Genomic DNA, 13,658 nt, shown 5'->3' on the forward strand with positions numbered 1-13,658 from the left:
CTCGTTCGTACGAACAACCGGGACTAAAGATCTTTTCTTTAGTCCCGGTTGTTGTTACGAACTGGGAGTAAAGATATTTTTACTCCCGGTTGTTCTCACCAACCGGGACTAAAGATCCGAGGGTATATATATTCCCGGTGCGCCCTCGTCTTCTCCACCAACACTTAGACTTTTTTGATCTCGGCTTCTCCTTCGCCGCCACCGTGCCTAGGGCAACCCCGCGCCAACACCGCCGTCGTCTCTCGCCGTCGCTTGGCGGTCCTCGCCGCCTCCGCCGCAGACGCCGCCACCGCATCTCTTGGGTGAGAGCCGCCGCTGCCTCTCTCTCTCTATCTCGATCTCGATATCTCTCTCTCTCCACGGCCAACGACCGACTTCGACGCGGCTGCCGCCGCCGACGACACCGTCGCCACTGCCATTCCGCCGCCCCCGCCTTGAGCTCGCCACGCCGCCGGGCCGCTACGCCACGCCGCCGCGACGCCACGCCGTCGCCACTGCCACTACGCCGCCACCGCCTCGAGCTTGCCACGCCGCCGGGCCCCCACGCTGCCGCCGCGACGCCACGCCGCCGCCGCGCCCCCACGCCGCCGGGCCCCGACGCCGCCGCCGCGCCCGCACGCCGCCGGACCCCCACGCCGCCGCCGCGCCCGCACGCCGCCGGGCCGGCCCACGGCGCCCCGATGCCGCCGCCGCGCCGCCACGCCACTGCCGCGCTCGCCCAACATTGCCGAACGTGATTGAAACGTGACCGAACGCGAACGAACGTGAACGATACGTGGACGACCTTTGAACGAACGTTGAACGAATGTGAACGAAACGTGCGCGAACGCGAACGAACGTAACGAAACGTTAACGAACGCGAACGAACGTGCACGAAACGTTAACGAACGCGAACGAACTTGAACGAAATGTTAACGAACGTGAACGAGCGTGAACGAAACGCTTACAACGTGAATGAAACGCTTACGAATGCGAACGAGCGTGAACGAAACGATTATGAAACGCGAACGAACGTGCACGAAACGCTTACGAACGTGAATGCACTTGTACTAAAAGTGTGAGAACGAACGCGTTTATACTGATACATTTTACTGGTAATACATATATGATTATATATGTAACTTGGCCCGTTTAGACTAATACATTTTCCTGGTAATGTTGCAGAGAAGACGTCGTCGTCGTCCCTCAAGCCGAATTGGTAGCTAGCCACCGAAGGAATTCGCGCAGGCAAGTGATGTAAAGAAGTGATTTTAGATATTTAATATAAGATTGTTAGACTTAGCATATATGATTATTACAATTTTAATATAAGATTGTTATCGATTTAATATAAGTTTGTTAGACTTAGCATATATGATTGTTAGCGATTTAATATAAGATTGTTAGACTTAGCATATATATATGATTATTACAATTTTAATATAAGATTAGTAGCGATTTAATATGAGATTAGTAGAGATTTAATATAAGATTAGTAGCGATTTAATATAAGATTGTTATACTTAGCATACATATATGATTATTATAATTTTAATATGAGATTAGTAGCGATTTAATATAAGATTGTTAGACTTAGCATATATGATTATTACAATTTTAATATAAGATTATTAGAGATTTAATATAAGATTGTTAGAGATTTAATATAAGATTGTTAGACTTAGCATATATATATATGATTATTACAATTTTAATATGAGATTAGTAGCCATTTAATATAAGATTATTAGAGATTTAATATAAGATTAGCAGAGTTTTAATATTACGGTTAGCAAATACATCCTATATACCTAACAAATATTTTTTGTATGCACAGATGGCTGATTGCGATGAGGAACAGATACTATACGATACAATCGCAGAGGGAAGCAGCCAGTACTGGAACGAAGAAGAGGGGAACGACGATTTAAACCAGTACTTGAACGAGGAGGGGAACGTGGAGAGGGATGCGGAGGGGAACGAGGAGGGGAACAATGAGGAGGAGGCTAGTGGAAGTCATCCCTCCGCTGGACAGAAGAGGGCACGCGGACAACGAGGTGCCGCGAAGAAGATAGAGGGTCGGCACATCATAACTGAGGTGGACGAAGATGGCCGACCTAGTGCCCCGGCAGAAGCAGCCAATAATTTTGTACGCCACAGCGGTTGGGTTGTGAGGGACAACGTGCCTGTCAGCACGGTGTACTGGCGCAGAACAAGGGCACGCGGGGATAATGACAGCTTTGTGCCGGACTCAGAGAAAGAGATGCTGTGGACCACAATGCTCGACACGTTCACGCTACCCGCGGGTACGGAGAACATAGTGAAACACTGGACTCTGAAGAAAATGGCAGAACAGTTCCAGAGCTTCAAGGGAGATCTCTACAAGAAATACATCCTGAAGGGACTAACACCGAACTTCGACGTATTCCCAAAGCTAAGGGATCATTGGGACGAGTTCGTTGCTTACAAGACAGGGCAACAAGGGCAAGCGATGATGGCCAGAAACAAAGACAATGCTGCCAAGAAGAAGTACCATCACCACTTGGGGTCAGGCGGATATAGCGTCGCAATGCCGAAGTGGGAGGAGATGGAGGCAAGTTTGATTGAGAGGGGTATCGAACCGGCCACCGCTAAATGGCCGGATCGATCGAAGTTTTGGTACTATGCTTACGGTGGAACGCTTAACCCAGTTGATGGCTCCCTTGTCTTTAGCAATCAGATACGCGAGGCTGCCAGTCGACTAACGGACGCAGTGGTAGCCTCTTCTCAGGGCACATTCCGACCCGACAGAGAGAAGGATGAGCTGTCACTCGCCCTACAGACTCCCGAGCATCCAGGACGAACACGAGGGAAAGGCATGATTCCCTGGAAGATTGGATTTAAGGAGGACATCCACACGTACAGGAGTCGGATGAGGAGCAAGAGAGATACCGAGGCGAAGATTGCAGATCTTGAGTACAGGGTATCAAGCTACGAGCTCAGCATGCAAGAGGAGGTGGCAAGGAAGGTGGATGAACGTATGGCCGCACATCGGTCCCAGGATCCCCATCCGTACATTCATCCTGCAATGGTCAGCCCATCAGGCAATCGTAGCAGCTGCGCTTCAACGGGGCTGGTCGGATCACAGAGCATGGACGCCATGCAAACCCAGGACGAAACCACCTACCCCGTTGATGAGATCACGCAACGGACACCATGTGAGCTGCATATTCCCTTCAAGAACTTATCAATCAAGGTATACTCGTAGTTTGATGATTTTTGACTTGTACATTCCGCAAGTTGCTGCTTAGGTTGATTATTAATAGATAACCTCTCATCATGTGAAGGTGGCGTCGGGAATGGCCATCCCAACGGATCCTTCCAGGACTTACCATTGCAGGCCGATTCCAGCAGGATACTTGAGGGTCGAAGTTGAGCTGGTGGAAGCCGCGTACGAGGACTTCGAGTTGGACTACCTAGGAGGAGACGGTGAGACGCATCTATGAGACACAAGCCACGCCATCATACTATGGCGCAAGCGGTACATCATCCTTCCTGGGCGATAAGCGGCGTCTCGTGCACCATCTCCTCCGGCTCCGGCATCTCCTCCTGCACCATCTCCTCCGGTTCCTCCGCCACGTCCTCCTGCACCATCTCCTCCGGCTCCTCCGCCACCTCCTGCTGCACCATCTCCTCCGGCTCCTCCGGCTCCTCCGCCTCCTCCGCCTCCACCGTGTCCGCCTGCACCACCCAAGACAAGGTCTCGCCAAGCTCTACCGCCTGCCCGCACAAGGGCAACGAAGATGGCGAAAGTTGACGCCACCAAAAACAAGGAGCCACCATACGATTGCAGTCAAGAGGAGCTTGATGCTTATGTGGTAGGAGAGGTGAAGAGGCAACTCAAGCCTCGGAGTCCTGAAAAGAAGATACCTATTGACCCGAGCGTGAAGAACTTCTTCAAGGTAATGTCCACAACAAACAAGGAGGCGTTACAGATATTGGACTATGACCGAACACTTCAGAGAGCCTATCACAAGAAGTCCAAACCAGTCCCTCAGCTTGGAGAACAACCAAACCAAGAGGTCGAGCCGTTGGTAACCGGCGAAGATTTTGGCATAACGGAATTCATTTCAGACACCGGTCTAACTGTGGATCAGTTGGTTGGAGGCGCACCAATCCCGAAGGCGGAAGTGGCATACAAGTTTGAACTCGGTAAACCGCTTGTCAAACTTGAACAGCTGCAATCCCTATCGACACAGATGTACAAATTCCATGAACGGTACATGGAAATGAGCGCCAAGGGTAGAGAGATGTTCGGAGCGAGGATCAGAAACCCTGACTTCTTGCAAGGAGAAGATGTTCTCTGGATCCATTTCAAGGATCTCTTCGATCTGTACCAATTGGACGCCCTCGACGTCTCTCTTCTGAGCGTATGGATTTTGTGAGTATCTTTGAGTTCGATTTGTTTCATTCAATAATTAGCTCCTGGCATATATGTAAGCAATAATACTTTCCTTTCATCATTGTAGAATGGAGATTCAATGGGCCCGACGGCGGAGGGTCTACGATACTGGGTTCATCGACCCTCGGAAAATCAACACCGAAATGATCGACAAGTATGAGAAAGACACATAGGACAATCTCGTCCATCTCCTAACGCAGCAGCATTTCAAGACGTACATACTACTGCCGTACAACACAGAGTGAGTTTTTATTGTCGTTCGAACAAATTTTGTTCCCATACATATAGCATGTACATTTTCGATCATATATATCTCATCTCACGCATATTCCAGATTCCACTGGGTCCTGTTATTCTTTGACTTGGACGCATGCAGAGTCACTGTATACGACTCAATGAATAAAGAGGAGAAGATTTTTGACAAGGTCTTCAAACTGATAGACAGGTAATATAATGCCATCTATTCCAAAGTCGCGGGGAATCTATTGCTATTATGTTGATCTCAGGTAATAATTAATTAATCATAGCTTGCAACTGCATATGTAGGGCTTGGGATCGGTTCCGTCAATTGGTCCGTGGGACTTGGAAAGAAAAACTTGGATGGAGGTTTCATTTTCCAGTGAGTACATGCATGATCCAAAATTATATTGAATTGAATCTCTAATTACAGTTAATATAAAGAGTATATTAAATCTCTCATCGTTTCTCATGTAGTGTGCAAAGCAAGACCAGGGAACTAACTTATGTGGCTACTACGTATGCGAGTATGCCCACTGCCTATCAAACCAAATATGCACAACACGAGAGCTCGATGTACGTATACATAAACCATTCAAAATTTCATTGCGTATCAATTTGTTAAGTTGTTTATTAATTTCATATATTGATACGTCATTTTTTTTCGAACTATAGCGTATTCACATGAGGGATAATCTCCCACACAAGGATTTTATCACGGCTGTTCAAGAACAACTGATGGGATTCATCAACGAAGAAGTCCTTAATCCCGACGGTGAATTCTACTACGACGGATCGACAATTCATAACGTCGGTCCTTCCTCTTCTGACATAACGCCGGCGTCGAAGTCGTAGCTATAGCTACCGAGCAAATGAATTGTACTATATATGCATGTATATATATATATATATATATATATATATATATATATATATATATATATATATATATATATTTATATATGTACACATTTACTTTTGTGTTAATATATATTTTGGTAACATATATATGCACATAAAATGTTAGGTGCTTTAAATTGTACATATGTGTGTGTAATATATGATTTATACATATATATATATATATATATATATATATATATATATATATATATATATATATATATATATATATATATATATATATATATATATATATATATATATATATATATATATAATCAACCATGCAGCAAACAGGGCCATGCAAATAAAAAAAAATGGTACACCGATCTTTAGTTCTGGTTGGTAACACAAACTGGGACTAAAGATGGTTTGGCCGGCCACGTGGCTGATCGATCTTTAATCCCGGTTGGTAACATGAACCGGGACTAAAGATCGATCTTTAGTCCCGGTTATTTCACCCGGGACTAAAGATAGCTATCTTTAATCCCGGATTCGTAGTCCCGTTGGACAACCGGGATTAAAGTGGGGTTACCAACCGGGACTACAAACGGTTTCTCCACCAGTGTACAGATTCTCAGAAGCTGTGGACTGTTTGAAGTAGCTTCTAGCAGAAGCAGCTTTTTCTAAAAGCTGCAGCTGGGATAAGCTCCCTCAAACAGGGCCTTCTTTAGGTCCGCTTGTGTGAGCCAAGTCGGAGGCAATTTTAAATTTTAGAATCAACCTAGGGATACATGGATCGCCGATCACATGATCATTTGGAACATAAATTTGAAAATATGGATGAACCGCACGCATAATCATTTCATTTAGAACTTGACAGGCACGATCGGTTTATTCAGAAATGCAAATCGAAAACTCAGCATCGTTTGGCGTTTGCACTCCACCATATGGAGGATGGCATTAGTCCAGTGGGTATGCTTTGGCTGTGTTTCGTTCAAACTTTCAACTTTTTCGTCACATCAATTATTTGGACATATGCATGGAGCACTAAATATGGACGAAAAAAAACCAATTGCACAGTTTGCATGTAAATTGCGAGATGAATTTTTTGAGCCTAATTACGCCATGATTTTACAATGTGGTGCTACAGTAAACTTTTGCTAATGACAGATTAATTAGGCTTAATAGATTCGTCTCACAGTTTACAGACGGAATCTGTAATTTGTTTTGTTATTAGTCTACGTTTAATACTTCAAATGTATGCCCGTATACGTCAAAAAATATTTTGCCAAAACAACTAAACACGGCCTTTCTTTTCTCAATTTTGAGGAGAGGTTGCATGGAGGAAATAGGTAAGAAGTATCCACACGGTACTGGTGGTGGTCCGAAACCATGATATATGCAATAGAGTATGACTCGAATGTTATGTTGCCTTACACAAGGCAGGGTGTAGAGCCCTAACTGAATAATACATTGTATAAATTAGGAAATTAAAGTTGTATCTTATCTTTTCCTCCTTATAACCCTGCCCCTCAATGCCTCTACCTATATAAGATGCGCAGGGAGTCTCCTTAGTGGCACTAAATTCACGACAACCATAGTCTAGATCAACATATCAATGACATCTGTCAGATACAATCCACCAAGATAAGAGTAGCGAATTACCTCTCGTTGAGAGAGTTTGAACCTGCCCGAGGCTTAATTTGTTTCTTTGAGTTCCCAACTCAATCCCTTCATTTTTCGCGCACACACTTTTTAAACTTTTAACGGTGTATTTTTTTTAAAAAAGTTTCTATACGAAATTTGCTTTAAAAAAATAATATTGATCCATTTAAAAAACTAATACTTAATTAATTACGCGCTAATGGACTGCTTTAGATTTTCCGTGCCAGGAGGTGGAGTTCCCAACTACACCTCCCAAACACAGCCTAAACTTTTGTTTCTGTGCATCCATTCACTTTTAAATTAATCTTGTGCGTAGCTCTCTTTTATTATTACCGATGTAAAATTGTTGTAACAACTTTCCAGTGGACATCCTTTCGGAAAACCAAGCTCAAAGCTTTGCAATTTTTTTTTTCTCAAAATGTTTTAGGTGGATCTGTGGAGGCATACCATTCCGGACATCAACAAAAAAAGAAAGTATTCACGCATGTAGTTAAATACATATGTTTCATTTACTTCCACATCAGCGTTGGTTCTTTTGGCGGCACCCCTGATCTTGGGCATTTTCCGCTAAATTGCTGACTTCTTGATTGATTCTTTCTCCTTTTTATATCAAACATCTGAATGGGGCCACGATGCTTTCTACTCTACTACTACATCCGTCCAAAAAAACCAACCTCATATTAGGATGTGTCATATTTTAGTGTGAGGTTGTTTTTTTTTGGATGGAGGGAGTATGACTTACGATACACTTGGTGGATACCATGTCTCGAGCATTTCTTTCTCTCTCTCTCTTTCCAAAGATAAAGTCTTGAGCATTTCAATCATTTTATAGTTTTGTTAGATACTGACTCTGCTGCAAGTCCTGAAGTAGCGGCATTTCCGCACAGAATAAGAGAAGGCATTACTTTACTTGGCTAGCCACATTAGAGCTGATTAGTTATTAGATTCAAAAGTGCATCTTTTACTATGGCTCCTTTTTAGTGTTATGCTTTGTTTGTTATCATTCTTGTAACATATAAATGCCTTGAACTAATTAGTAAAAGATAAACCTACATTTGAGACGCTGGATATAGAACTTTACAGCAACTAACGGTTTTATCCAGCTATTTCTAAACAATATCTTCCAATAAAGGACAAACAAAAGAAACATAGTTACAAATACCATCAATGTGATGCTAGCTCGAGTGATCTAAATAGATAGATCTTTTCATATGGATGTCACTTTTTTTTCACAGTCTTCACTTTGGGGCACCTTTGATCTCTCCCGCATCTCCCGTTGCTGCTTTCTCCCGCCGCTCTCCCTCTCTTTCTCCCGTGGAAGGTGGCGGCGGTGACCCCAGAGGCAGTAGATCTGGCGCCGCCATGGCCGGATCTAGCCCCCCGGTGGATGGAGTGGCGCCGGCCACGCCACATCGAGGACACAGTGGCGAGTGCCGCACGGGTCGCAGTGGTCGAGGCGGCTGACGGCGAGCGCGAGGCGGACGAGGCGGCGGACGGCGAGCGCCGCGCGGACGGACGAAGCTTCGTTGGTGAGGGCGACGAGGAGAGCCGCCTACTCCGCCGTCGCCACCGCCGCGGATACGTCGCCCCCACCGCTTGCTGCTCTCTCTCTCTTATGTGTCCGCCTCGGCGCCGTCCCGGCTGCGCCGCGCTCTGGGAGGATGCGGAGGAAGCCATCCCGGTCCCGGTGGTCGCAACGAAGCTCCTCTCTTCCTCTTCGTAGTCGTCGGCCGGCGGCGACTCCAGCTCTGCTAAGGGGTGGAATAGGAATACGAGCTGGGGAACCTATGTCTACAGGAGCCCGTCGCCCCCCAATGCGTCCCTCGGCTGCATCGCTCAGCCGAAAAGTGGCGAGAGACTCGTCCCTCAGCCGGGGGACGCGCTCTATCGTGGGGAGCCGGCGCGGATGGAAAAGCAGACGTCTGTCGGCAAGGGAACAACCCAAAGACACGCATTGGTGATGGCCTTATATGGTTGAGAAAAGAGTCAGGGTGATCCAAGTGTTACAATGTAAGATTATCCGATCCAAAGTGAAAGCATCGGTTAAAGGGCAATCCAAGTGAAAACATTCATAATAAAAGCTAGGTGACCCAAGTAAAGTTTACTCTTGTTTTTATCTATTTGCGCTGCTTCAAATAAATAGTGTTTCAAATTAACGTTGTTTTATTTGTCTATTTGCAAAAGAACAATATGTTTGATCAATTCCATGATTACTAGTCTGAATAATTTCGCGTACTTTTACTGTAAAATTTTACCAAACGTATAATTATCTTAGCTTGATAAGTGCATCCAATTATCAGCCTCTTCCGGCATCACTGGGTTAGAAATAGATAGAAACATCCAAGTAGAAGTACGTATCTCGGCATCTCTGCTGCCAGGCGATCATGAATAACAATCAAACAGAAAATTCTCGGTTTAATTAAGATAGCTAACTATGATATCCTCTTATAGTGCAGGATAAAATAAGGGTGACATGCATGAGTTGTCGAAGGTAGCCTTCTAATGATATTAATTATTCAATCATAGAAGGCGATCAATTAAAATCAACTGATGCACGTTCTTGCCTGGTACAGGAATTAACCAAATACAAAAACAGTATATCAATACAATAACAGAACTCTACACACACACTCAGTATACACCACCTAGCCATTTTTGCAAGATATCAAAATCAAATCCCTAGCTAGTTGGTTCAAAGGTAAAAAAAAAAAAGGTTCACCAAAATTGAGAAGTACTAGTCTGTTAAAAAAAAATCAAACCCTATGTCCAAATTTAAATCTAGGGTTTGATTTTTTTTTTTTTACGGAGGGGAGTATGTGGTAGTGACTCGATCTGAATGCATGGTTACGTACATCCCTTGGTGTAGACTAGAAATCAGTCTTCAATTTTTCCTTTTTTCTTTAGAAAAAAAAAGAATCCTTTTGTTTCCATCTCGATATGACATGTGGGACTATCACATATACATATGTCAAAACTATGTCATCTAGGAGTACTCCACGAACCTCAGCTAATACTCATGTTCAAGCTAGTTTAAGCGTTCTGGTAATAAATTAAGCGACAAAATGTGGCTTTCAATACACTGTTGTCTGTTCACCACGTGAAGCAGGAGTAGTAGCACTGTGGGATCTTCCTATCTCATCCACTTGCGAGTTGCGACTGCGAGGGTCAGCTCAAGTTGGCCTCAATAGTTGAAATTCAAATTAGATTATTAGGGCATGTTTAGATGGCTCCATAGCATTGCCACCCATCCTTGCAAACCTAGCCAAATCGTCGATGAGCATTGACAACTACGTGGCTAATAATTTGGCGGCCACACATCACAAAGGTTTGGAAAAAAAATAGAGAAAATCTAAGAAACGCCATTAACAAGTGTTCTATTCTAAGGAATATCATCGACAATTATGTGTTTCATGAAATACCATCGTACAAGTGACTTTATCCAAAAATGTCATTGCTGTTAGGGTTCCGTTAGCCGTCTTCCGTTAAGTGGTATAGGATGAACAATGTATTTAAGAGAAATTTAACATTATGCCACTCTATAGGGGTGGCTTTAGCATGATGCCACCTCATAAGATGTCCTTATAAAAATGCCACTCCATAGATGATACTTCTTAATGAAATGCCACTTTGGGGTGATTAGCTTTTAATCACACTTTGGGATGATTAGATGCTTTTAATCACACATTAGGAGTTTAGGGTGACTTCTCTCGGCCGCGCGTTCGTCGCTGCTGCTCCCCCACTCGGCCACTGCTTTCATTGCCCTTAGGCGCGCCCACCTGAGTCGTCGCCTGTCCGTGCGCCCGCTGGCGTCGGCTCCCGTCCGCGTGCCCGCCGGAGTCATCGCCGCTGCTCCCCCGCTCGGCCATCGCTTTCGTCGCCCTTCTACGCGCCCGCCGGAGTTGGCTGCTGTCGCCCGTCCGCGCTTCCGCCAGCGTTGGCTCCCAGGTGGAGGGATGTGGCGGCGGGCCACATCTCGCCCGCTGGCTCCGCACAGCCCGGCGCCGAGGCGGGTGCGGGGGTGTTCGGCGAGCGCAACGGCGACAGTGAAGAGGGGAGGGAGGAGTGGCGGGGACGGCGAAGAGGGGAGCGCGACGTGGACGTCGCTAGTGGCGAGCACCTCTTGGAGCGGCTCGGGAGGTGGGGGATCAGACACGAGTAGCGACGTGAACCGGCTCTCTCTGTGAGAGGTGAGGGAATCAGCTCTGTGGATGACGACGAGGAGGCGAAGTGGAGGCCGGAGATGGTGGAGGCGGCGACCGTTGCTGCGGCAGCGGGGGGAGGCGGCGGCGCCGGCACCGGCGGTGAGGAGGAGGGGGAGAGGAGGGAGGGGAGGGGAGGGGAGGGGGGGGGAGGAGAGGACGCGGGCGAGTAGACATGGATATATTTTGCGGGCAGCACGTGTCACACAGATTCTCTAATCACCCCAAAGTAGAATTTCATTAAGAAGCATCCTCTATGGACTGGTATTTTTATAAGGACATTCTATGGGGTGGCATCCTGTTAAAGCCATCTCTATGGAGTGGCATATTGTTAAATTTCTCATGTATTTAATGGTGTCGGATGAATGGAACCCTAACAACAATGGTATTTCTTTGATAAAAATCACTTGTATGATGGTAGTTATGATACTCACAGTCATCGATGGTATTTCTTGAATTTGGGTATTTGTCAATGGTATGTATTTCTTCGATTGTTTCAAAAAAATTATGTACTTGGCATGTGGACCCAGAGCTAGAAAAACTATGATATGATATAAGCGTGGCATGATTTGGGCCCGGTTTAGATCTCACTCCAAAATTTTTCATCCTGTCACATCGAACGTTTGAACATCTACATCAAGTATTAAATATAGGCTAAAATAATAACTAATTGCACAGATTGCCACTACTTTACGAGATGAATCTTTTAATCCTAATTGCTCCATGATTTGATAATGTGGTGCTACAGTAAACATATGCTAAAGATGGATTAATTAAGCTTAATAAATTCGTCTTGCAGTTTAGTGACGGATTCTGTAATTAGTTTTTTTATTAATGCCCGAACACCCCATGCGACACTCTATATAATACCTGTGCGAAACGTGTGATAGTAAACCAAGCACCCCTTCATTGTTTTGATGTTGTCACATCAATATCTTAAATCATTAATAAATTAAAACATCACAATTTAATATTTGATAACGATATTAATAGATTTGCATGAAAAAAGTTTTATTTTTAATGTTTTATAAACATATAATTAATCAGGAGGCATGTATGTTAGAGATCGTGTTGACGTTGAAAACAATAATTAAAAGAAACACAGATACTTTCTCCGTTTCACAATGTAAAACTTTCAAGCATTGTCTATATTCATATAGATTTTAATAAATCTAGACACATATATATCTATTCATTAACATCTATATAAATGTGGCAATGCTAGAAAGTCTTACAATATAAAACGGAGGGAGTAGTACTTTATTTTATATAGGAGTCTTGATTAAGAGTATTAATTTGAGAAAATTGTGGTGGCGGAACATAAATTTACAATGTGGGTACAAAATATAGTACAGAACTTTATAAAATGGTGCACCGTTCTGATCTTATTCCCTATGTACCACATAAATTTATATATTAGAATAGTCGTTTTACATATTCGTGCACTAAAATACATTGGAATTTTCACCTTTTAATTCTTTTGAAAAACTTATTTTACAAATAGACCCCTAAAAAAAATCATTCCAAAAATAGATCCTTTTCGCAGCGTCACATTATTAGCGTTGTGGTCCAACATCACGGCCGACATCCCCTCACCCCTCGGTGGAAGCTAAGTCATTGATGCTGCTCAAGACCTATTTGTAATAGAAAATGACCTATTTTGAATAAAATATATCTACAAATAGTTCTTGACAGCAATTGCACTAGCGTCAAAGATATATTTGTAATTTTTTTTTCAAATATATTTGGATCACGGTACCAATGGCGTTTAGCGCCCATGAAAAGGATCATTTCTGTAATACCTTTTTAGGGGCCTATTTATAAAATAGGTTTTCTAAAAGGATCAAAAGGTAAAAAATTCCAGCTAAAATACACCTATCTCTTAAGTTCAACTACCTCAAACATAATTTACTCCTTTTGAAACAGACTATGTTCCACTTTTGAGTGTGTTGATCAAGAGTACCATTGGGGAATAAGTTCATTTGAGGTCCCTTAATTTGACACCGAATCCAATTTTCATCCTTCAACCAAAAACCAGATACAAAGGATCCCCCAACTTTCAAAACGAGTGCAAATAAGGTCATTCGGTAGTATTGTTTCTTGTTTTGGCTGACATGGCACCTACATGGTTAATTTGACAAGATCTTCGTCTCACGTGACATTGACGTGACGCTTACGTGGCAATTTGACTTGGAAAATAATAAAAATCGCGGGTCCACATGTCAGTTACACCAAAAATAATAATTAAAAACGGTGGGTTCCACATGGGCCCCACATGTCATTCTCACTCC

This window comes from Oryza glaberrima, chromosome 8, assembly GCF_000147395.1.
Source record: "Oryza glaberrima chromosome 8, OglaRS2, whole genome shotgun sequence".
Classification (NCBI taxonomy): domain Eukaryota; kingdom Viridiplantae; phylum Streptophyta; class Magnoliopsida; order Poales; family Poaceae; genus Oryza; species Oryza glaberrima.